The 25,173-nt window shown below is 49.8% G+C and overlaps 1 long non-coding RNA gene across 1 annotated transcript; it reads right to left on the bottom strand.

The window, feature by feature from the left end:
* Positions 1 to 15,216: 15,216 nt before the first annotated feature.
* LOC117006070 lies at positions 15,217 to 17,730 on the bottom strand. The gene is made up of 2 exons (XR_004419946.1): positions 17,459 to 17,730; positions 15,217 to 16,675 (listed from the first exon to the last, which is right to left on the bottom strand). It is a non-coding gene; the product is annotated as an uncharacterized LOC117006070 (long non-coding RNA).
* Positions 17,731 to 25,173: the final 7,443 nt, after the last annotated feature.

Raw genomic sequence — 25,173 nt, 5'->3', positions numbered from 1 at the left:
GCAGAGAAGCCTTTCCACAACACTCGCATACATGCGAGAACACTCGGGCACAATCACGAGAACTCGGGCACTCTCCCACACACTCGGGCACACTCGAAAACGCTCCCATCTGTTCAGAAACACACTGGCACGCTCAAATACACTTAGGCACAGTCGACAACATTCGGGAACATTCAGGCAAACTCGGGAGCATGTCGACTGTGCTCGAACGTTTTTGGCTGTGCCTGAGTGTGCTTTAGTATGCTCGAGTGTATCTGTGTTTGTCTGGCATCGTTTGAGTGTGTCTGAGTGTGTTTGACTGCCCGAGTGTTCCCGAATTGCTGTCCGCGTTGTCGAGCGCGTACAAGTGTATTTGAATGTTTCCGAGCGTGTGCGAGTTTGCCGGCGATTGCCTGAGCTTGGCCGAACGTTCCCGAGCTCCAGAGTGTGTCTGTATGCTCCCGAGAATGTCCGACTAGTCTCGCTTGAGTGTTTGCGGCTTCGCGCAGAGAAGCCTTTCCACAACACTCGCATACATGCGAGAACACTCGGGCACAATCACGAGAACTCGGGCACTCTCCCACACACTCGGGCACACTCGAAAACACTCCCATCTGTTCAGAAACACACTGGCACGCTCAAATACACTTAGGCACAGTCGACAACATTCGGGAACATTCAGGCAAACTCGGGAGCATGTCGACTGTGCTCGAACGTTTTTGGGTGTGCCTGAGTGTGCTTTAGTATGCTCGAGTGTATCTGTGTTTGTCTGGCATCGTTTGAGTGTGTCTGAGTGTGTTTGACTGCCCGAGTGTTCCCGAATTGCTGTCCGCGTTGTCGAGCGCGTACAAGTGTATTTGAATGTTTCCGAGCGTGTGCGAGTTTGCCGGCGATTGCCTGAGCTTGGCCGAACGTTCCCGAGCTCCAGAGTGTGTCTGTATGCTCCCGAGAATGTCCGACTAGTCTCGCTTGAGTGTTTGCGGCTTCGCGCAGAGAAGCCTTTCCACAACACTCGCATACATGCGAGAACACTCGGGCACAATCACGAGAACTCGGGCACTCTCCCACACACTCGGGCACACTCGAAAACGCTCCCATCTGTTCAGAAACACACTGGCACGCTCAAATACACTTAGGCACAGTCGACAACATTCGGGAACATTCAGGCAAACTCGGGAGCATGTCGACTGTGCTCGAACGTTTTTGGGTGTGCCTGAGTGTGCTTTAGTATGCTCGAGTGTATCTGTGTTTGTCTGGCATCGTTTGAGTGTGTCTGAGTGTGTTTGACTGCCCGAGTGTTCCCGAATTGCTGTCCGCGTTGTCGAGCGCGTACAAGTGTATTTGAATGTTTCCGAGCGTGTGCGAGTTTGCCGGCGATTGCCTGAGCTTGGCCGAACGTTCCCGAGCTCCAGAGTGTGTCTGTATGCTCCCGAGAATGTCCGACTAGTCTCGCTTGAGTGTTTGCGGCTTCGCGCAGAGAAGCCTTTCCACAACACTCGCATACATGCGAGAACACTCGGGCACAATCACGAGAACTCGGGCACTCTCCCACACACTCGGGCACACTCGAAAACGCTCCCATCTGTTCAGAAACACACTGGCACGCTCAAATACACTTAGGCACAGTCGACAACATTCGGGAACATTCAGGCAAACTCGGGAGCATGTCGACTGTGCTCGAACGTTTTTGGCTGTGCCTGAGTGTGCTTTAGTATGCTCGAGTGTATCTGTGTTTGTCTGGCATCGTTTGAGTGTGTCTGAGTGTGTTTGACTGCCCGAGTGTTCCCGAATTGCTGTCCGCGTTGTCGAGCGCGTACAAGTGTATTTGAATGTTTCCGAGCGTGTGCGAGTTTGCCGGCGATTGCCTGAGCTTGGCCGAACGTTCCCGAGCTCCAGAGTGTGTCTGTATGCTCCCGAGAATGTCCGACTAGTCTCGCTTGAGTGTTTGCGGCTTCGCGCAGAGAAGCCTTTCCACAACACTCGCATACATGCGAGAACACTCGGGCACAATCACGAGAACTCGGGCACTCTCCCACACACTCGGGCACACTCGAAAACGCTCCCATCTGTTCAGAAACACACTGGCACGCTCAAATACACTTAGGCACAGTCGACAACATTCGGGAACATTCAGGCAAACTCGGGAGCATGTCGACTGTGCTCGAACGTTTTTGGGTGTGCCTGAGTGTGCTTTAGTATGCTCGAGTGTATCTGTGTTTGTCTGGCATCGTTTGAGTGTGTCTGAGTGTGTTTGACTGCCCGAGTGTTCCCGAATTGCTGTCCGCGTTGTCGAGCGCGTACAAGTGTATTTGAATGTTTCCGAGCGTGTGCGAGTTTGCCGGCGATTGCCTGAGCTTGGCCGAACGTTCCCGAGCTCCAGAGTGTGTCTGTATGCTCCCGAGAATGTCCGACTAGTCTCGCTTGAGTGTTTGCGGCTTCGCGCAGAGAAGCCTTTCCACAACACTCGCATACATGCGAGAACACTCGGGCACAATCACGAGAACTCGGGCACTCTCCCACACACTCGGGCACACTCGAAAACGCTCCCATCTGTTCAGAAACACACTGGCACGCTCAAATACACTTAGGCACAGTCGACAACATTCGGGAACATTCAGGCAAACTCGGGAGCATGTCGACTGTGCTCGAACGTTTTTGGCTGTGCCTGAGTGTGCTTTAGTATGCTCGAGTGTATCTGTGTTTGTCTGGCATCGTTTGAGTGTGTCTGAGTGTGTTTGACTGCCCGAGTGTTCCCGAATTGCTGTCCGCGTTGTCGAGCGCGTACAAGTGTATTTGAATGTTTCCGAGCGTGTGCGAGTTTGCCGGCGATTGCCTGAGCTTGGCCGAACGTTCCCGAGCTCCAGAGTGTGTCTGTATGCTCCCGAGAATGTCCGACTAGTCTCGCTTGAGTGTTTGCGGCTTCGCGCAGAGAAGCCTTTCCACAACACTCGCATACATGCGAGAACACTCGGGCACAATCACGAGAACTCGGGCACTCTCCCACACACTCGGGCACACTCGAAAACACTCCCATCTGTTCAGAAACACACTGGCACGCTCAAATACACTTAGGCACAGTCGACAACATTCGGGAACATTCAGGCAAACTCGGGAGCATGTCGACTGTGCTCGAACGTTTTTGGCTGTGCCTGAGTGTGCTTTAGTATGCTCGAGTGTATCTGTGTTTGTCTGGCATCGTTTGAGTGTGTCTGAGTGTGTTTGACTGCCCGAGTGTTCCCGAATTGCTGTCCGCGTTGTCGAGCGCGTACAAGTGTATTTGAATGTTTCCGAGCGTGTGCGAGTTTGCCGGCGATTGCCTGAGCTTGGCCGAACGTTCCCGAGCTCCAGAGTGTGTCTGTATGCTCCCGAGAATGTCCGACTAGTCTCGCTTGAGTGTTTGCGGCTTCGCGCAGAGAAGCCTTTCCACAACACTCGCATACATGCGAGAACACTCGGGCACAATCACGAGAACTCGGGCACTCTCCCACACACTCGGGCACACTCGAAAAAAACTCCCATCTGTTCAGAAACACACTGGCACGCTCAAATACACTTAGGCACAGTCGACAACATTCGGGAACATTCAGGCAAACTCGGGAGCATGTCGACTGTGCTCGAACGTTTTTGGCTGTGCCTGAGTGTGCTTTAGTATGCTCGAGTGTATCTGTGTTTGTCTGGCATCGTTTGAGTGTGTCTGAGTGTGTTTGACTGCCCGAGTGTTCCCGAATTGCTGTCCGCGTTGTCGAGCGCGTACAAGTGTATTTGAATGTTTCCGAGCGTGTGCGAGTTTGCCGGCGATTGCCTGAGCTTGGCCGAACGTTCCCGAGCTCCAGAGTGTGTCTGTATGCTCCCGAGAATGTCCGACTAGTCTCGCTTGAGTGTTTGCGGCTTCGCGCAGAGAAGCCTTTCCACAACACTCGCATACATGCGAGAACACTCGGGCACAATCACGAGAACTCGGGCACTCTCCCACACACTCGGGCACACTCGAAAACACTCCCATCTGTTCAGAAACACACTGGCACGCTCAAATACACTTAGGCACAGTCGACAACATTCGGGAACATTCAGGCAAACTCGGGAGCATGTCGACTGTGCTCGAACGTTTTTGGCTGTGCCTGAGTGTGCTTTAGTATGCTCGAGTGTATCTGTGTTTGTCTGGCATCGTTTGAGTGTGTCTGAGTGTGTTTGACTGCCCGAGTGTTCCCGAATTGCTGTCCGCGTTGTCGAGCGCGTACAAGTGTATTTGAATGTTTCCGAGCGTGTGCGAGTTTGCCGGCGATTGCCTGAGCTTGGCCGAACGTTCCCGAGCTCCAGAGTGTGTCTGTATGCTCCCGAGAATGTCCGACTAGTCTCGCTTGAGTGTTTGCGGCTTCGCGCAGAGAAGCCTTTCCACAACACTCGCATACATGCGAGAACACTCGGGCACAATCACGAGAACTCGGGCACTCTCCCACACACTCGGGCACACTCGAAAACACTCCCATCTGTTCAGAAACACACTGGCACGCTCAAATACACTTAGGCACAGTCGACAACATTCGGGAACATTCAGGCAAACTCGGGAGCATGTCGACTGTGCTCGAACGTTTTTGGCTGTGCCTGAGTGTGCTTTAGTATGCTCGAGTGTATCTGTGTTTGTCTGGCATCGTTTGAGTGTGTCTGAGTGTGTTTGACTGCCCGAGTGTTCCCGAATTGCTGTCCGCGTTGTCGAGCGCGTACAAGTGTATTTGAATGTTTCCGAGCGTGTGCGAGTTTGCCGGCGATTGCCTGAGCTTGGCCGAACGTTCCCGAGCTCCAGAGTGTGTCTGTATGCTCCCGAGAATGTCCGACTAGTCTCGCTTGAGTGTTTGCGGCTTCGCGCAGAGAAGCCTTTCCACAACACTCGCATACATGCGAGAACACTCGGGCACAATCACGAGAACTCGGGCACTCTCCCACACACTCGGGCACACTCGAAAACGCTCCCATCTGTTCAGAAACACACTGGCACGCTCAAATACACTTAGGCACAGTCGACAACATTCGGGAACATTCAGGCAAACTCGGGAGCATGTCGACTGTGCTCGAACGTTTTTGGCTGTGCCTGAGTGTGCTTTAGTATGCTCGAGTGTATCTGTGTTTGTCTGGCATCGTTTGAGTGTGTCTGAGTGTGTTTGACTGCCCGAGTGTTCCCGAATTGCTGTCCGCGTTGTCGAGCGCGTACAAGTGTATTTGAATGTTTCCGAGCGTGTGCGAGTTTGCCGGCGATTGCCTGAGCTTGGCCGAACGTTCCCGAGCTCCAGAGTGTGTCTGTATGCTCCCGAGAATGTCCGACTAGTCTCGCTTGAGTGTTTGCGGCTTCGCGCAGAGAAGCCTTTCCACAACACTCGCATACATGCGAGAACACTCGGGCACAATCACGAGAACTCGGGCACTCTCCCACACACTCGGGCACACTCGAAAACACTCCCATCTGTTCAGAAACACACTGGCACGCTCAAATACACTTAGGCACAGTCGACAACATTCGGGAACATTCAGGCAAACTCGGGAGCATGTCGACTGTGCTCGAACGTTTTTGGCTGTGCCTGAGTGTGCTTTAGTATGCTCGAGTGTATCTGTGTTTGTCTGGCATCGTTTGAGTGTGTCTGAGTGTGTTTGACTGCCCGAGTGTTCCCGAATTGCTGTCCGCGTTGTCGAGCGCGTACAAGTGTATTTGAATGTTTCCGAGCGTGTGCGAGTTTGCCGGCGATTGCCTGAGCTTGGCCGAACGTTCCCGAGCTCCAGAGTGTGTCTGTATGCTCCCGAGAATGTCCGACTAGTCTCGCTTGAGTGTTTGCGGCTTCGCGCAGAGAAGCCTTTCCACAACACTCGCATACATGCGAGAACACTCGGGCACAATCACGAGAACTCGGGCACTCTCCCACACACTCGGGCACACTCGAAAACACTCCCATCTGTTCAGAAACACACTGGCACGCTCAAATACACTTAGGCACAGTCGACAACATTCGGGAACATTCAGGCAAACTCGGGAGCATGTCGACTGTGCTCGAACGTTTTTGGGTGTGCCTGAGTGTGCTTTAGTATGCTCGAGTGTATCTGTGTTTGTCTGGCATCGTTTGAGTGTGTCTGAGTGTGTTTGACTGCCCGAGTGTTCCCGAATTGCTGTCCGCGTTGTCGAGCGCGTACAAGTGTATTTGAATGTTTCCGAGCGTGTGCGAGTTTGCCGGCGATTGCCTGAGCTTGGTCGAACGTTCCCGAGCTCCAGAGTGTGTCTGTATGCTCCCGAGAATGTCCGACTAGTCTCGCTTGAGTGTTTGCGGCTTCGCGCAGAGAAGCCTTTCCACAACACTCGCATACATGCGAGAACACTCGGGCACAATCACGAGAACTCGGGCACTCTCCCACACACTCGGGCACACTCGAAAACACTCCCATCTGTTCAGAAACACACTGGCACGCTCAAATACACTTAGGCACAGTCGACAACATTCGGGAACATTCAGGCAAACTCGGGAGCACTGGAGCACTCTGTCACACACACGGAAATACTCGACAACACTTGGACGCTATTCAATAACATTCGGGCACATTCGCACGCTCTGGAACACATTCAGACGCACACAGTCGGGCAAGATCAGACACACGCGGCTACAGCCTACCTAACTCTCTGCGGCGTCATTTTTTTCCATTTGTGATTCAGGCCGACATGGAAGCACTGCAATGCCTTTTAAAGCTTTGCCGCTATTCAGCGCACATACTGTACAGACCTGCTCTTTGTCGTACACGGCTATTCCTTTACTTCAGCTATACTCGTATCTTTACCGCAGAGCACAAACTATTCTTGTGCCTCTTTCTCAGCGAAACGTGGCAGGAGAGAGGAGCACTCGGTCACTCTCCGACGCAGTCACACACACTCGGGAACACTCCTCCAAACCTAGGCACTCTCAAGCACACTTGCACACACGCAAACACACCCAAATACACTCGAGCACTCTTGCACGCAGTCACACACACTCGGCAACACTCACGACACTCGCACATTATCGGGAACATTCGGGTACAATCACACACGTTCTCACACAGGAGCGCACACATCGACAAACTCCACAACACTCACAACAATTCGGGAACACTCAAGCACACTCGAGCACACGCAGGCACGTTCAGGCACACTAATAAACTTGGTCACTGTCGACAACACACACGCTCCAACACAAATACACTCGGGCACACACGTACACACTGGGGCACACTCAAATTCAGCGGGCACACTCAACAACACTCAGTGTTGTGCGATTGCGGGTGTGCCCTAGCATGCCGGAGTTAGGTAGGCTGTGCCCGCGTGTGTCTGATCTTGCCCGGGTGTTTGCGGCTAAATGTGTTCCGGAGCGTGCGAATGTGCCCGAGTGTTATTGAATGCGTCCAAGTGTTGTCGAGTATGTCCGTGTGTGTGACAGAGTGCTCCAGTGCTCCAGAGTTTGCCTGAATGTTCCCGAACACGTGCGAATGTTGTCGACTGTGCCTAAGTGTATTGGAGTGTTGTCGACTGTGCTCGAACGTTTTGAGTGTGCCTGAGTGTGCTTTAGTATGCTCGAGTGTATCTGTGTTTGTCTGGCTTCGTTTGAGTGTGTCTGAGTGTGTTTGACTGCCCGAGTGTTCCCGAATTGCTGTCCGTGTTGTCGAGCGTGTACAAGTGTATTTGAATGTTTCCGAGCGTGTGCGAGTTTGTCAGCAATTGCCTGAGCTTGGCCGAATGTTCCCGAGTTCCAGAGTGTGTCTGTATGCTCCCGAGAATGTCCGACTAGTCTCGCTTGAGTGTTTCCGGCTTTGCGCAGAGAAGCCTTTCCACAACACTCGCATACATGCGAGAACACTCAGGGCACAATCACGAGAACTCGGGCACTCTCCCACACACTCGGGCACACTCGAAAACACTCCATCTATTCAGAAACACACTGGCACACTCAAATACACTTAGGCACAGTCGACAACATTCGGGAACATTCAGGCAAACTCGGGAGCACTGGAGCACTCTGTCACACACACGGACATACTCGACAACACTTGGACGCTATTCAATAACATTCGGGCACATTCGCACGCTCTGGAACACATTCTGATGCACACAGCCGGGCAAGATCAGACACACGCGGCTACAGCCTACCTAACTCTCTGCGGCGTCATTCTTTGCCATTTGTGATTCGGGCCGACATGGAAGCGCTGCAATGCCTTTCAAAGCTTTGCCGCTATTCAGCGCGCATACTGTACAGACCTGCTCTTTGTCGTGTACGGCTATTCCTTTACTTTAGCTATACTCGTATCTTTGCCGCAGAGCACAAACTATTCTTGCACCTCTAGCTCAGCGAAACGTGGCAGGAGAGAGGAGCACTCGGGCACTCTCCGACGCAGTCACACACACTCGGGAACACTCCTCCAAACTCAGGCACTCTCGAGCACACTCGCACACACGCAAGCACACCCAAATACACTCGAGCACTCTTGCACGCAGTCACACACACTCGGCAACACTCACGACACTCGCACATTATCGGGAACATTCGGGCACAATCACACACGTTCTCACACAGGCGCGCACACATCGACAAACTCCACAACACTCACAACAATTCGGGAACACTCAAGCACACTCGAGCACACGCAGGCACGTTCAGGCACACTAATAAACTTGGCCACCATCGACAACACACACGCTGCAACACAAATACACTCGGGCACACACGTACACACTGGGACACACTCAAATTCAGCGGACACACTCAACAACACTCAGTGTTGTGCGATTGCGGGTGTGCCCTAGCATGCCGGAGTTAGGTAGGCTGTGCCCGCGTGTGTCTGATCTTGCCCGGGTGTGTGCATCTAAATGTGTTCCAGACCATGCAAATGTGCCTGAGTGTTATTGAATGTGTCCAAGTGTTGTCGACTATGTCCGTGTGTGTGACAGAGTGCTCCCGTGTTCCCGATTTTGCCTGAATTTTCCTGAATACGTGTGAATGTTGTCAACTGTGCCTGAGAGTATTGAGTGTTGTCAACTGTGCTCGAACGTATTTGAGTGTGCCTGAGTGTGTTTTAGTATGCTCGAGTGTATCTGAGCTTGTCTGGTTTCATTTGAGTGTGTCTGAGTGTGTTCGACTGCCTGAGTGTTCCCAAATTTCTGTCCATGTTGTCAAGCGTGTACAAGTGTATTTGAATGTTTCCGAGCTTGTGCGAGTTTGCCGGCGATTGCCTGAGCTTGACCAAATGTTCCCGAGTTCCAGAGTGTGTCTGTATGTTCCCGAGAATGTCCGACTATTCTTGCTTGAGTGTTTCCGGCTTTGCCCAGAGAAGCCTTGAACTCTACTCGCACACACTCGGAAACATCTTGCACATTGGGCACACTCGTTCACACAAAGGCACACTCGACCTTACACTAGAACACTAAAGCAAACTGGAACACAAGAGGGCATAGGCGGGCAAATGCAGGACCAGGTTGTGTCCATAACAGCGCTCTACTACTGGGGAAGGGATGCAGTATCATGCTCTTTCCACTAGGATACAGCAATACTTGGCGGTTCTGAAGAACCGGATTGAATCCACCAGGGGGCAGCAGCACCAGAAGAAGGTGGTGCGCAGTGCTGGGATTTGTCAACCAGAGGGCAGCAGTGCCCTGGGTATGGGGGGAGCTACAGTTCTGGGTTGTGTCTACTGGGTGGGGGGCAGCACTGCTTTGGGGCAGGGCTGCAGTACTGGGTTTTGCCCACCCGGGAGCAGCACAGCCCAGGGAGTTGGGGATGGGTGCAGTACAAGGGTGAGTTCAAAAAGGGGTTGCAGTGCCTGCAATGTGGGGACACAATACCAGACCTCCACCAGCGGGCAGTTCTTCACTGGATGTGATGGTGCAGTACCGACTTGTGAACACAATGGTGCAGCACTACTCGGAGGAAGGGGGTGGCAGTACCTGGTTATGTCCACCAGGGAGCAGCATTACTTGCCCCAGGGGGTGGTGGAGTCACAGTACGGGCTCCTGAAAACCAGGGGGTCGCACAGTAATTGGGTGAGGAGATACAGTAGCACGTTGTGTCCACCAGGGGCACCATTCCCTGAGGGGTGATGACAACGCAGTGTGTTGTTTTGTCCATCAGGATGCAGCACTGCCTGGAGGGTTGGGGGCGCAGTAGTGGGTTGTGTCCACCATGGGGTAGCAGAGTTTGGAAGGTGCGGGGCTGCATTATCAGATTGTGTCCTCCAGGGGACAGCCCTTCCTACCATGTCAGGTACTGAAGTACCAGATTGTGTCCAGCAGAGAACAACATTCCCTGGGAGGTGGGGGCACAGTACCAGATTGTGTGCACCAGAAGGGAGCAGTGCCAGGGGGTTGGGGGCGTTGCAGTACCGGGTTGTATCCAGTAGGCAGTGACACTGTCGGTGGGATGGATGGTACCGGTTTCTGTCAACCAGGTGCAGCACTGCCCTGTGGGTTGTGGGTGCAACACCTTGTTTTGCCCACCTGGGAGCAACACAATCTGGGTTGTCTGGGGGCACTCTTCTGGGTTGTGTCCATCAGGTGGCAGTTTTACCTGGGTGGTGAGGGAAGGAAATAATTGGTAGTCTCCACCAGGGGGCAGCACTGCCCGGGTGGTGTTTAGGGCTGCAGTATAGGGTTGTGTCCACAAAGGGCAACCTTGCCCGGAGGGGCACGGTACCGGCTTGTGTCCACCTGGGGTCAACACTTCGCTGGGGCTGGGGGACCAGTACTGTGCTGTGTGCGTCAAGGGGCACTAATGCCTGGGGGGTGGAGGTGTAGTACTGGGTTTTGTCCACCACGTTGCAACACTGCCCTGGGGGTGGGACTCAGTAGCTGGTTGTGTCTGCCAAGGGACAGCACTGCTCTAGGGATAGAGGGGAGTGCAGCATGCGGTTGCATCCACCGGGGAGCACCACTGCCCCGGGGAGGGGGAGTGGGGTGGAGGGATGCAGCACAGGGTTCTGTCCACCAGTGGGATGCCCTGCTTTGGTGTTGAAGGCACAGTATGGGGTTTCGTCCAGCAGGGGACACCACTCCCTGGGTGGGTAGGGCACAGTATCTGCTTGTGTCCACCAGGAGGGAGCACTGCCCTGGGGTTGGGGGACTTCAGTACCAGGTTGTTCCAGCAGGCAGTGGCACTTTCTGGGGGCATGCAGTACCGGTTTCTGTCCACCATTGGGATGCCCTACTTTGGTGCTGAAGGCACAGTACGAGGTTTTGTCCAGCAGGGGGTAGCACTGCCCAAGGTGCAGGGGTCCAGTACTGAGTTGCTTCAACCAGGGGACAGTACTACCCAGGAGAGTTGGGGTGCGCAGTACCGGTTTCTGTCCAGAACGCGATAGCACTGCCCGGTGGGGAGGGGCACACAGCAATAGGTTGTGTCCACCAGGGGCAGCACTGCCCGGGAGGTGGGGGGCTGCAGTACCTTCCTGCGTCCACCAGGAAAAAGTACTGCCCGATGGGTGGGGGATTGCAGTGCTGGCTTGTGTCCACCAGGGAGCAGCACTGCCCAAGGGATGCGGTCCAGTACAGGGTTGTGTCCTCCAGGGGGTAGCAGAGCTTGGGGGATTGGGGTCTGTAATACAGAGTTGTATTACAGAGGGGGTAGAACTATCCAGGAGGTGGGTGGGCTGCAGTACTGGGTTGTGTCCAGTAAAATGCAGCACTGTCCTGGGGGTGAAGGAGCAGTACCGGTTTGTGTCCACCAGGGTGCAACACTGACCAGGAGGTGAGCAACTGAAGTATTGGGTGGTGCCCACCGGGAGGTAGTGCTGCCCAGGGGGAGTAGGGGGTGTGCACTATTGGGTGGTGTCCACTAGGGGGCAGCTTTACATGGGTGGTGAGGAGCTTAGGTACCTGGTTGTGTCCACCAGGGTGCAGCACTACCTAGGAGGGCTGGAGAGGGCACAGTAGCTGGTTGTGTCCTCTAGGGGGCAGCCCTGCCCAGGGGGGTGTAGGGCTGCAGTATAGGGTTATGTCCACCTGGGGTAAGCACTTCTCTGAGGTTGGGGAGCAGTAAGTGTTGTGTGCACTAAGGAGCACTAATGCTCGGGTGGTGGAGGTGCCGTACTGGGTTTTTTTCCAGCAGGGGGCAGCACTTCCTGGGTGGGTAAGGCACAGTATCTGGTTGTGTCCACCAAGAGGGAGTACTGCCCTGGGGGTGGCGGAACTTCAGTACAAGGTTGTGTCCAGCAGGCAGTGGCACTGCCTGGGGGCATGCAGTACTGGTTTCTGTCCACCAGGGGGTAGCACTGCCCGTGTAGAGGGGGGTCGAATATCCGGGTTGGGTCCACTAGTGCTCAGAACTACCTGAGGGAGGCGGGGGGTGGTCACTGTGCTGGTTTGTGTCCACCAGAGGCAGCCCTGACCTAGGGGTGGGGATGGCATACCTAGTATTTTTCACAAGGGGGTAACAGTGCTTTCGTGGTAGGGACGCACTATCTGGTTGTGTCCACCAGAAGTAAGCACTGCCCAGAGGGATGCAGTACCATTTTTTTTCCACCAGAGAGCATCCCTGCCTGGTGGGGTGGGGGGGTTGCAGCACCGTTTTGTGCCCAAAAGGGTGCAGAACAGCCTGTGGTTGCGGGGGGCTGCATTAGCAAGCTGTGTCCACCAGGGGGTTGAACTTCATGGGTAAAGCCCCTGAAGGGGGTAGCAGTGCTCAGTGGGGCGGGTGGCTGCAGTATTGGGTTGTGTCCACCAGGGGGAAGCACTCCTCTGCGAGTGGTGATGCAGTGTAATGGGTTGCTCCGCTAGGGGGCAATACTGTTGGTGGGGGTCGTAGTTCCGGGTTGTGGCCACCAGGGGGCAGCACTTCCTGTTCGGGGGTGGGGGTGTCATACAGCATTTAGTTTTTAAAGGGGCACCATTATTCAGGCGGGAGTTGGAGATTGGGGGGATGGGAGCGTGCACTGCAAGGTTTTGTCCACCAGGGAGAGGCACTACCCAGGGACTGGGGGGGCGGTGGGGGTGCGGGGTGGTAAGGGGGTGTGTGCAGTAGTGGGTTGACTCCAAAAGGGGGCAGCACCGCATGGAAAATGGGTACACAGTAACAGTTTGTGTCCAGCAGGGGGCAGCGTTACCCTGGAGTTGAGGGCACCATACAGTTTTGTGTCAATAGGGGGAAAGCACAGCCCAGGGGGTTGGGGGCTGATGTACTGTGTTGTGTCCAGCAGAGGTCCGCACAACCGGAGGGGGGTGCAGGGGCTGCAGTACCTGGTTAGAACCCAAATTTCCCTTTTTAATCTCAAATTCTCCTCTTTTATTCCCAAATTCTCCCTTCCAGGACCCAAATTCCCATTTTTGGTCCATTTTCTCCTTTTTGGGGCCAAAAAAATCTCCTTTTTTATCCCCAAACTCCCCCTTTTGGACTCAACTTTCCCGTTTCCAGCCCCAAATTTCCCATTTTTAGGCCAAAATTCTCTTTTTTTCAGTCTTAAATTTTCCTTTTCAGTCCCAAATTTCCCATCTGGGCACCCAAATTTCACATTTTCGCCACAAATTCTCCTTTTTTACTCCCCAATTTCCCTTTTTGAACCCAAACTTTCCAGCGGGGTGCCAAATTCTCCCATTTTTAGTCCCAAATTCTCCCTTCCTGGAACCAAATTCTCCTTTTTTGGTCCCAGATTTCTCATTTCTATCCCCAAATTTCCCATTTTTTGGTCTAAATTCTCCATTTTGGTCCCAAATTTCCCTTTTCAGACCCGAATTTCCCATCTGGGAACCCAAAGTGCCCTTTTTTGTCCCAAAATTCCCGTTTTTACCCAAATTTCCCCTTTTTAAGCCCCAAATTTTGTATTTTTGGACACAAATTTCTCTTTTTTGGGCCCCAACACCCCATTTTTGAACCCAATTTCTCCTTTTTCAGCCCAAAATGTCACTTTTTTATTCCCAAATTCCCAATTTTAAGTCCAAATTCTCCTTTTTTGGACCCAAATTTTCCTTTCTGATCTCAAATTCTCCTTTTTAATTCCCAATTTCTCATTTCCAGGACCCAAATTCCCATTTTTGGTCCAATTTCTCCTTTTTGGGGCAAAACCTCTCCTTTTTTACTCCCAAATTTTGCTTTTTGGACTCAAAGGCTCAGTCACGGGCACAGCAGCGGTGGCACTGTCCGCTGCCGGTGAGGCAGGACACGGCCCCGGGAATGGCGAGGGCCCCACTGGTAGCCCTGATGAACCCCATGCTTCCGGGTGGGTGGGACATTGCAGCAGGCGGCACCGTTCCCCCGGGATCCCATCCCCCCACCTCAAGAGGTGGGCAAGGCTCTGACATCAGCGTTGAGGGGACAGGCGGTGCCGCCCCTGCCCCTTCAGCAGGCGGTGCCTGCCATCCCGCCCCCGCGGGCGGACCCAAAGGCACAGAGGGACCCGCCCCCATCACTGAGCCCGCAGGTGGGGGGGCCCTGCCGCCACGGCCGAGCCACTCACAGGGGGTGTGACCCGGCCGCTCAGAAGCGGTGCACACTTCCCGAGCCATGGCCTGGACTTGTTCAAACATGTCCAGAGCCCAGACTTGTCCAATATTACTACAATTCCCCCCTTTTTGTTTTTTTCCCTTTTGGCATCAGCCGAATTTTCATTACAATCTTTATCTTAATTCAGTATTTTGTTTTTTGGTGGTATATATTGTGTTGTTTTATTTTTCGGCGTTATTGACTATGTGCAATTTTGGGTTTGAATGAAGGTCATTTTATGCATGGTTTTGTATTTGAGGTAGGATTAATTGAAGTAGGTTTTTAAAATAGACTTTTGATATGTATGATGGGGATTTGGGGTAGGACCAGCTCTACTGGTGGAGTTTTGGTTGTGAATTTATTAGATGGCTTTTATTAGATGCAGTTTTTAATTTTTGAAAGTTTTTTTTTAATGTAGTGCTTTTAAGATGGTTTTCCATAATATAATGTATAGCTTTATTTTGTTTGCATATGGTGTACGATAAGGTCTATATGGTCTATTTACTACTATCTTTTTTAGTTTTGGTATCGATAAGGTTTTCTTTGAATTGTGTTTTATTGTTGTTTTTACACATCCAAATTCCTTCAAGTTGCTTCGAGTTTCATCTGTTTCCTGGCACTGGGAGAAGTGAGAAGTGTTTAGCACAGTACAATGATTAGAACGGTCTCATTTTCAGAAGTCACAACTCAACGACAACAGACAGTAACACTGCTTCGAGCCAGTTTGGACACATTTCCCTTTCTGCAATCTGACCTTTCTTCTGTGTCATGCCTGAAATTCTGAGTTCCTTAGGAACTCTGACCCAGTCCTTCCCTCTCCTCTCAGCTGCCTCACAAATTACACTGCAGTAATGTGAGCTCCTGTGGCAGGTATGGCAACAACGAAATGTTAGTTTTACTTCAGGTTTTAATTACCTGAATGGAAAAGGATGCAAGAGCCATTGCTGCAGGCTAAACTGGAGCACTGCTTCAAAACAGGGCAGTGAAGGTGGAGGGTAGAAGCTTTTCTAAGAGAAACAGTATCTACCAATGGGACAGAAAGGGGAAATTCATGCCAAGTTTTTGGAGAAAACTAGAAAACTCACAGTCGTAGAGTTAAAGAGTGTTGGGTTAAAAAAAAATTAAAAAAAAAAATCCAAAGCCAAATCCAAAACAAACTGTAAACCACTTTTTGAGATTCTTCTTGCTTTATACCACAATTGCTTGCTTTGAGTGGAAAACACTCACTAGGAGGAACACTCCTACTGTATGAGAAACACTGACAATGAGTTAAATGCATGGCAAAGCAAACACAACCAAAAGCAGCATTAACAGAAAAAACCCTGCTGAAATAATTGCTCAAATATATACCAAGCCTTGCTGAAAGGAGTGTCACCGTCAGCCTGGTTTGGTTTTCTCCCTTTGAACTGGTAAAACAACTGACCTTCAACACCTCATGCAAAAGCATTTATCTAATGCTACAAAAAAAGCCTTTTCTTACACACCATATTTTAGCCCTAAACTTGCAAATCCCCCTCCAAAATAACAATTCACCACATATTGCTATGAAGTCATCCCTGTCTTTGAGCACAAGTCAAGCTGAACGTGTGGGGACAAGAAAAAGAAAAGTGACTTCATGCTGTTCCTTTGGAAATTACAGAATCATAGGGGAAGGTTTTTATTAGCTTAGGAAAATGCATGCCCAGTTCAACAGTAGCAGGGAAGTCAGGAGATAAATGCTTTGCTTTCAGAGACAAAAATTTAAATAAATATTTACATGAAACCAGGAGTCCACACATTGCCTTCTCAGAAGTCCTTATTACGAAAAAACCCCTGCGGTGTCCTCTCAAGGGACATTGGAAGAACTCCTTGGCTGGGTCACATAAGGAAATACTGTGCATCAAGGAAGACCAGAAGGAAAAAGAGCTGTGCAGCACATCTTGGGTAGGAGATGGTCCTGGTGTTCCAGAGGGAATTGTGCATGGCTTTGGGTGGTGGTGCAGATGGAGCCCAGGTCACTGAGGGCCAGGTTGAGCAGGAAGAAGAACATGGGGGTGTGCAGGTGATGGCCACAGGCTACGGTGCTGATGATGAGGCCGTTGCCCAGGAGGGCAGCCAGGGAGATGGCCAGGAAGAGGCAGAAGTGCAGGAGCTGCAGCTGCCGCGTGTCTGCCAATGGCAGCAGGAGGAAGTGGCTGATGGAGCTGCTGTTGGACATTTGCTGTATCTTGGCATGGGGATCTGTAAAAAACCTAATCATAGAATAGTTTGGTTTGGAGAGGACTTGAAATATCCCAGCCCAGCTTGGTGGCATTTTCCCCCCACTGCCTGCCCAGGGTTCTGCTGCCTGGAGCTGTCCCTGCCTGCAGCTGCTTCCCTGTGCCCAGGGCTGGGTCCTGCCAGAACTGCCAGAGCCAGCCCCCAGCCATGGGGACTCAGCTCTGCCCTGTAGACCTCTCCCAGCACAGGGCACTGCCCAGGGCCAGCTCTGCCTCTGCAGTCTCTGAAGGTATCGTCAGAGCAACTGTGAGGAGGCTGGAAAAGGATGCTGCCTGTAAGGGACCCTCTGCTGATTTCTGTCACTGTCTGTTTTGTTAAGATCTGAGAGAATATTTTTTAAAAATGTTTCTCAACCTGAACTGCGAGATGAATATTTATGTGCAATTTCCCATCCAGTCAACCCAGAGCAGTAGATTAAAAAATCAGGATTTTCCCTTCTGACTTGTGATGCTCTCTGTATAATCTATCTGAAAATGTTCCAGAGTTAGATTTGTTCTGGGAGCAGCAGCCCTGAACAATGCAGCATCCTTACCACACAAGGAGAACACTTCCAAGCCTTACCAGCTGTCTTCTTCCACCCACACCTTGTCCCCCAGTGCTGTGAGCAGCTCCCAGGGCTGGCTGAGAGCTGTCCCTGGCAGGCAGCAGAGTCCCTGCCCCAGCACAGTGCCCTGGGCTGCAGGACCCTGCTCTGCAGGACAGCCCTGGGCACCCCTGGCTGCTCTACACAAGAGATAATCAGAGAATGTACTCACAGTGTCTGTAGGCATTGGGATGTTCCAGCTTTAGAAGATCACTGCAGGAGCTGCAGCTGCATTGTCCTGCAGCCAGAGTCTTCCTGTGTCAAGGGCTGGGAGTGATTCTGCCCCAGTCACTTCTGAGCATCTTCCCAGCCCTGACTGATTGAAGCTCTCTGTGCTGTGCCAGGGGAGGCTGCAGGCAGTGCCCTCAGCCCTGCTAGCCTGTGCACAGGAGCTGCTCTTCAGCAGAATTGTCTTTTTGAAGCCGTTCTTGGTTGCCAGGAGGGACTGTGTTGTTGTTGTTTTTTTGTTGTTTGTGTGAATTTTGACTGCTTGGTGTAGCGAAGAGACGACCCAATTTTTTGTAATGAAGGTCGTACCTGCCATGCAGCTTCGGTCTCTTCACCCACCCAGAGAAGTGAGGGGGGGAACACAGTAAAGCTCTGTGTGTGTATAACTTAAGTAATTGACCTCCCTGGAGTGGTTTTGCCTACTCCTTCACAAAATGACTGAAAATCACGGTGTAAAAGATAAAGCTGAATTTTACACTCTATTAACTAAATATAACATCAGACCCTCCCCAAGGGGGGGAAGAGTGGGCACACAGTAACTGGTCTAATCTAGAAAATGTGATTGATAGAGTATGTTCTTTGCAACATGGAACAGAATTCAAACTGGGCAAAAATAAGACTAGACTCTGCTCAATTTTGGGAGCCTGTCTTACGGAAGCTGTAGAAACTTGCTCTAGGTGAAGACGTGAGGAAAGAACAATTACTGACTCTCTACAAAATTTAGTAGAAATTTTGCAAAAACAATTAGATGAAGAAAGGAATAAAAATCATTTTTTAAGGGATGAGTACCATTTTTTAAGAGCTGCCCTAAGACAGGAATGCACCCAAATTTTAAAACACACCGACTCACCAAAAGAAACAGAGGAGAAGGAAACTAATCAAATATATTCTCAAAAAGAACTAACTATGATGAAAAATTGTGGGGAACATTGCTGCCCTACCTTGAGATCCGTAATTAAAAGAGAATACAATTATATCAATGATGAGGATTTTGACCCATATATAACCACTAAAGAAATACTCTGCTACTGAATTGCCAGAACAAAAATCCAGTGGGTGCTGGGGACATGGGGTTTTTTTATCAACTCGAGACAAAGGTTACTCATGGTCCCTAACTCAGTACACAGCTTATTAGGCAGGGAGGCTCAGCCCCTTGGAAAGGGGAGACCCTGTAGCTTTAACTGGGACCCCCGACCAACTCCTAGAAAACATTCACAAAGTTGCCTGCTTGCAAATGACACATGAAGTAAAATTCACTGCTGGCTATAAATCACCTATGCAATTACCTGTAAATGTAAAACAATGCCCTCTTCCCTCTGGTGCCAAAGAAGAGATCAAACAAGTTATACAGGATTTGCAAGACCAAGGAGCAATAATTAATACTCATTCTCCTTTCAACTCTCCTGTATGGTCTGTGCAGAAACCCAAAGCTGACAATGTGGCTGTTTATCAATATATTGATGATATCCTTGTGGGAGAAAATTAAATAGAAGTAGTGGGATATACCCTAACCTCTTTAGATCAGATTAAAATGCCTATATCCAAAAAAGATCTACAACAAGCTTTAGGATTATTAGTGTTCTGGAGAAAACACATTACATTCACTACTGGGACACCCCCACCTGACGGGGTGGCCAGAGATCCTCAGTTAGAAAGTGGTATACCCAGATCGAACATTACTGTAACATCTTCTCAGTAACAGAAGGAGCTGTAAAAAATCTGGCAATGCAAGAAACTAAAAGCTTGGCTAGCAGCGAAGATAAACCTGCCTCAGTAATTAAAGTAGCCTCTCCTTTCTTCCCTAAACAATCAGCAAATTCTTGGTTCACAGATACCTTTGCCAAACGAGTAGCCCACCACACTTCCTTTGCTGAACGAACTATTGCTGGGGGAGGGGGCGGCTCTCAGGCTGGGGAGCTGATAGCTGTTTGGAATGTTTTCAAACGTGAGGTACAGAATACCTCTCTTATTTGCATTTACACTGACTCTTATACTGTGTTTAAAGGAGGTACAAAGTGGCTTCCTTTTTGGCAGCAAAATGACTGGGGAGTTAACAGAATTCCAGTCCATGTTACATGCTGGATAGTTCCATCATTTTAATCTCCTGCCTCTTTGTGGCAGATTCTGTTGTGTTTACTTTTCACAGAAGACCACCGAGGGACATGAAGAAGCACCCTCTTAGTGTTGGAAGACAAACACAATGTTTTCTCTTCCTTCATGGTAATACGATGTGATGATGTCACAATAGTATGTAGATTAACTGCTGAATTCCTCATCAAACCTGTATACAGTTATGGCACAGGACCTCACAGCCATGTTCTATTTTGTGAAATCCAAAATCAGAATTGTTGGCTAAATGTAACTGCTGTACAATTTTCCTATAAAATAATGTGTGGTAAAAACAATACAAAATACTGGGGAGAACTTGATGTTAATGTTGTAACACCTATCACCCAACCACGGGTTATGCTAAGCCCAAAAATTTTTGAAATCGGACCATATATAATTAGAAAAATTGGCCAACAACAAATATTGTTTAATCTGGCATTTTTTTTTAAACAAGTCAAATTGCCAATGCAAAACAATGTCTCAGAAATTCAGCCAGCTTGTTCGCCTTTTCGGCAAACCTCTTTTGAGGGGTGGACAACCTGGTTGTGAAAAGTGGGATCCCTCTAAGAAATGAGCAACAAGAGACATAACCGGTGTTGTGGGAACAGGATTGGGAATTTTGAATAGCATTGATTCAGAAATACTGATGAATAAATTGGCTATAACATGTCTTTAGCTCTCAGCTGTATCCAGGCTCAATTGTGGATGCAGTTGGTTGCTGGCTCAATTATAAGAGAAGGCGAGGAAGGCACTTTTCCTACTGAAATTTGTAGAATAATCTGGAATAGTGTCACTGATTTTGAAAGAGAATTCCAATCCTGTTTCAGTGCTTTCAATATTCCCTATCATTGCATTAGGGTTGAATCATGACAAAACTATTCTCTATCCTTTTCAGCATAGAGAATGGGCCCGACAAATTGGTGAGAATTGACAAACTGTCAATTTGGTAACTTGTATTGTCCAGGAACAACAAGGGTTTATCTGTGAAAGTAATGCAATCAGAGCTCAAGATATTTGTTTGGACACAGAACAGAATGTTTTTAACTTTGAAATTAATCCAAACGAAATTCCTCTAACAGTACTGGTATATATAGGCAATGGATGTGCATACTTAAGAACTGCTTGTGATGGTGTTTTTATAGAAGATTTAGTAGTAAGTACTAAAAATAATTCAAATCTTTGTGTCTGTAACTCTACTAAAATTGCAGGATGTGATTTTTTCTTTTGTAGCCCCTGGTACTTTTGATTACCTTTTACAGTTCAATTAACTATATGACTTAAAATAAGATAAAATGTGATATTAATTAAAATTGCTTATTTTAGTTGTACTGCATTCTGAAGATTGATTATTTTAGTTGGGTTGTACTTCGAATATCGATTTAAATTGTTTTGTTTAGTTGTATTTTGAATTGAAATTGATTATTTTTCTTTGTAATCAGAATTTGAAGGTATGTTCTAATTGAAAATTGATTTGTTTCTTTTTCCCTTTTTGTCTCCCTTATCTTTTTCCTGCTTTTCTATTCTGTCTGACTTTCTGTCTCTGTTTTCCAGGATATGCTACCAACTCAGACAAGTCCTGAAGACTTCAGAACAACACCATGAAGGAGTGCTCTTGACGACAATCGTGAGTCATGGGGTGCTGTAAGAGTCGGTCTGAAGTTTCCCTGATCTGCCTCACAACCATCATCAGAGACTGAGACCCCGGGACCCCACCACTCATTCTGGGCAGGAGTTTCTGGTCTGGCCAAGGTGGATGCTTGCTGAGGGACTGCTCTGCAGGTGCGTGCAATACTGTCATATTGCACGCTGCATTCGAGTAGGTATGGGCTGGGAGAGCCGTGCTTTCTACACCTGCTTCTCAGAGCAACAGGCCTCTGCACACAATAGTCCATAAATCTCCCCACCTTTTGGTCAGAGGCCACTCGCCTTGGAAAAGGACTATAAAATGATGACTTTGTGAAGAGACTTTTGAGATCTCTTTCTCCCCACGGATGGAAGACGTGTCTATTGGCTTAAGACCACGAGGACATCGTCCCATATGTTGGTTGCTATTTCCCATCCTTTCCTCTCTCTCTCCCCCCCCTTTTATTTCCTTTATCTCTCTCTTCCCTCTATCGCAAAACTGAGTTGTTGGTACTCAATATAAGTGCATTGTTGTTTGCTGCTGAATAAAATCTGAGTCTCCTGCTGTTTGTCTTTTACACCCTGAGGTCAAATGAACCATCACGACTCCCGCTCAGGTTGAGCAGATCGTAACAGCCACCCATGGGCCAAGCCAGCCAGACCTGTTACTCCTGGCACCTTTCATCTGGGGGCTATCTTTGGATTTTTGGAAATAGAATCTCAATTTGGCTTGTGGGTGCCTGGAATGGAAGAGTTCTTTTCATTAGGAAAGTAAAGAGTGCCAGTGTTTCAAAAGGCAGATGAGAGCCAGCACTCAGGAAGCCAAGGCCAGCCAGATTAGTGAGTTATGGCAGTTTTTGTCTGGGAGCTGTCCTTTAATATAGGGGATTCTGGAGGTAGATTCCCAATTTTGGCCATGGGCACCTGGATGTAAAAAGTACTTTCTTCCCATAGAAAAGGAATGCACATGGTCCCTGTGTTTCAAAGGCAGAGGAGACGTGGCCCCAGGGTGGCCAAACCAGACAGATCCACCCTCAACATGCCTAGGTCAGCCAGACCTGTCAAGTGGCCCCCAGGAGGCCCAGCCAGGCAGACCTGTTCCATGTTCCCTTGGTTCCCTGGAGTCCCACAGCGTCACAATGTTCTCCTTGATTTCGAAAGTCCCTGTAGTGTCACAAAATTCTCCTTGTCACATTGTTTCTGTAGTGTCACAATGTCCCCTAAGGTCTTGCAGTGCAACCACTGAAGGATAAAAAGGTCTGTTGGGGGTGTGTTCTCCTTCTGGTTTTTGGTTTTGCTTTGTTTTGTTTTTTTGTGGTTGTTGTCAAAAGTTAATTTTGTATTATTACCTCGGAGAACAGACTCCTTTATACCTCTGACTATGAGAGTTTGATAATCCTTCATATTCCTTCTCCCCTCTTCATGGTTTGGGTCCCACCCTGGATCTACTAGGGGCATTTTATGGTCTCCTGGGAGCCCTAATCTATTTTCCCTATCCCAGATCCTCATGTTGGCAGCTCGAATCATCCTAACCTCTTCTGGGCAGAATAATATATTAAGCATAGAATTTAACTCTCCCCAAGTATAGATACCAGGCCCCAAAAACCGGTCCACTTGATTCAATACTCCTACCGGATCCTCTACTAAGTTCCCTAGATCCTTTTTGAATCCCTGAATCTCTGAGGCCATCAAAGGAGCATTTACAAATCTGACTCCTCCAACCATTCCACCCATGGGGACCTCTCTAAGGGGGAAAAGTCTCTCTGCCCTTGATGTTTTAGACCTAATGTGGCAATAAGGTCGTTCTCCTGGGTTATTACCTTGGGAGGCAGATGTACTAGGGGTCATACAGTTGGTATTTACCGACTGTAAATGCAGTTCCCAGTCTGGGGCATGAGGAGGTAAGGGGAGGTATTAGGAGGTATTAGGTAAGGGGGAGGAGGTTACAGGGGACACTGGGGATGGAGTTGAACTAATAGATAAAGGGACAACAGAGGGGGCAGGAGGCATGGGCAGATTAGAGGAAGGTGTTAAGGTGGTGGACTGTATAGGTAAAGGAGTCAGGTTTTGGGCAGAAGCACTAGGAAGGGATGGCAACTGGATCACTGGTGGTGGAAGAACAGAGGTTATGGGTTCTGAGGAAGAGGGAATTGAAGATCTAACAACAGAGGTCACAGGGGGTACTGGGGTTTCTATAGAATAAGTTGAGGAAGAAACTTGGGGCATAACTGGGGGAGTTGGAAGAGGGGCTTCAGGTAGTGCAGGGTAAACAGGAGGTGGAGGTGGTAGATGTTCAAGGGGGTGCCATCCCTTGCCTGTTTCCCTTTGTACCTCGTTCTCTTCTTTATCTTTCTCCTTCCGTAATTTATATATCTTTGCATTATCCCAGTCTGTGGCTATCTCCTGCCAACAGGCAGTGTAGGTTAGCTCTTCAAGGTCAAGACAACATCGGTTTCTCAGATACCGACTCAATTGTGCACATATCCATTGGTCTTGGGTCCGTACCAAGGCCATTCCCCTTGTAGTTGTAATTGGGGCCAAATCTCTATGCAGTAATACACTAGTTTAATTTTATCCAGGCCCTTTGTGACTCTTAAGGTATCCCATTTATCTAACAGTTGCCCAAGAGGGCTACTAGGTGGAATGTTCTTTATCTTTTTCTTGGAGGAGCTTGTTCTCTTACTGTAGCACCCTCTCATCTCTTTAGGCCGGAAAAAAAACAACTTAATGGTGCCCCTACCAAAACGGAAATAGACGGGCAACCAAACACTTAAATAACTTAAGTTGGCCTCCCTTTTAAGTTAACTCTTATCCAAAATGTTTCTAACTTAACTCTCAATGATCAAACCCAACTTTTTCCAGCCTCTCTAGGCCTAAGGCCCAAACCCCCTTGAGCCCTTGGGCCTTGTCCTAGTGACCAACCCCCTACATACCTCCGCGCCTCGCCCCAGCAAGACTCTGAGCACTTCTGTTTGATGCTGCCAGGGTCCCTAATGCTAGATCTCCTTGAGGACCTCCCCTGCCTAGCCTTCCACTGGGTTGGATATACCCACACCCCAGACTAAAAGCAGTCCTACACCTACCATCATCTCCTTCCTGAGTTTTCTGTAGAGTCAGGAAGGAACAAAAAGACTCTCAGGGGTTACCTGGGGGTAAGCTCTCCATTACCAGAGGGTCACCCAAGCAGGGCTCGACCCCTTTGCTTTCTACCGGCCGCCTGGTGCTCTGGGCGGTGGGTTTACAGCCTCCCTTCCCTGGAGCCGCGACAGCACACCACTTACAGCACGTCTGGTCCGACCCTGGGGTCTGGGGCCTTCCTGGACACTTGGCACTGGCAGTACCTGGGGGTAACCTGTAAAAATGCACACGATTCACTTAATAATGCCTAGGCCTCCACACACCCAGATTCACCTAGGCTGCCCTTCTCAAAGGTGGAGGCTATCCTAATGCATGCCACTCACACTCAGCGCTTTCCTCCGCATACCCGGAAGTGGGGAAACCTTCTCTATCCCCTAGGAAATGCCTCAAGCATTCACTAGGCCTTGGTAGGCCTGACTCACTCTCTCTGTTCCCGGCTGGCCCTCTTGTGGGAGTTCCAGAACCACATACTGAGGGGTCCACACTCTGAGCTGCCAGCCCCAGTCTCACTCACACCTCACTCGTTCGCTTCCTATTCCCGCCACCGGCTATACCTACCGGTGCTCCTCTGGTCTGTTGTCCCAGGCTGATCTTCTGGTCCTTGTAGCCAGCTGTCCTGGAGGCCCAATAGGGCGGGCAGCCATCCCATCCTTGGTCCTCTTCAGGCATGGCTATCCCAGACGAGACCCCAGTTGAAATAAATGGGCCAGGAGACTTGCTCCTTTTTAAGGCCTTTATTGAAAACCCGCTTTGAGTGGGGAGCTCAAGGGGTTGCACGCACCACTGCTG

Source organism: Catharus ustulatus, chromosome 22 (assembly GCF_009819885.2).
Source record: "Catharus ustulatus isolate bCatUst1 chromosome 22, bCatUst1.pri.v2, whole genome shotgun sequence".
NCBI lineage: Eukaryota > Metazoa > Chordata > Aves > Passeriformes > Turdidae > Catharus > Catharus ustulatus.
The sequence above is the reverse complement of the archived record's forward strand: the minus strand, read 5'-3'. Positions and strand labels throughout refer to the sequence as shown.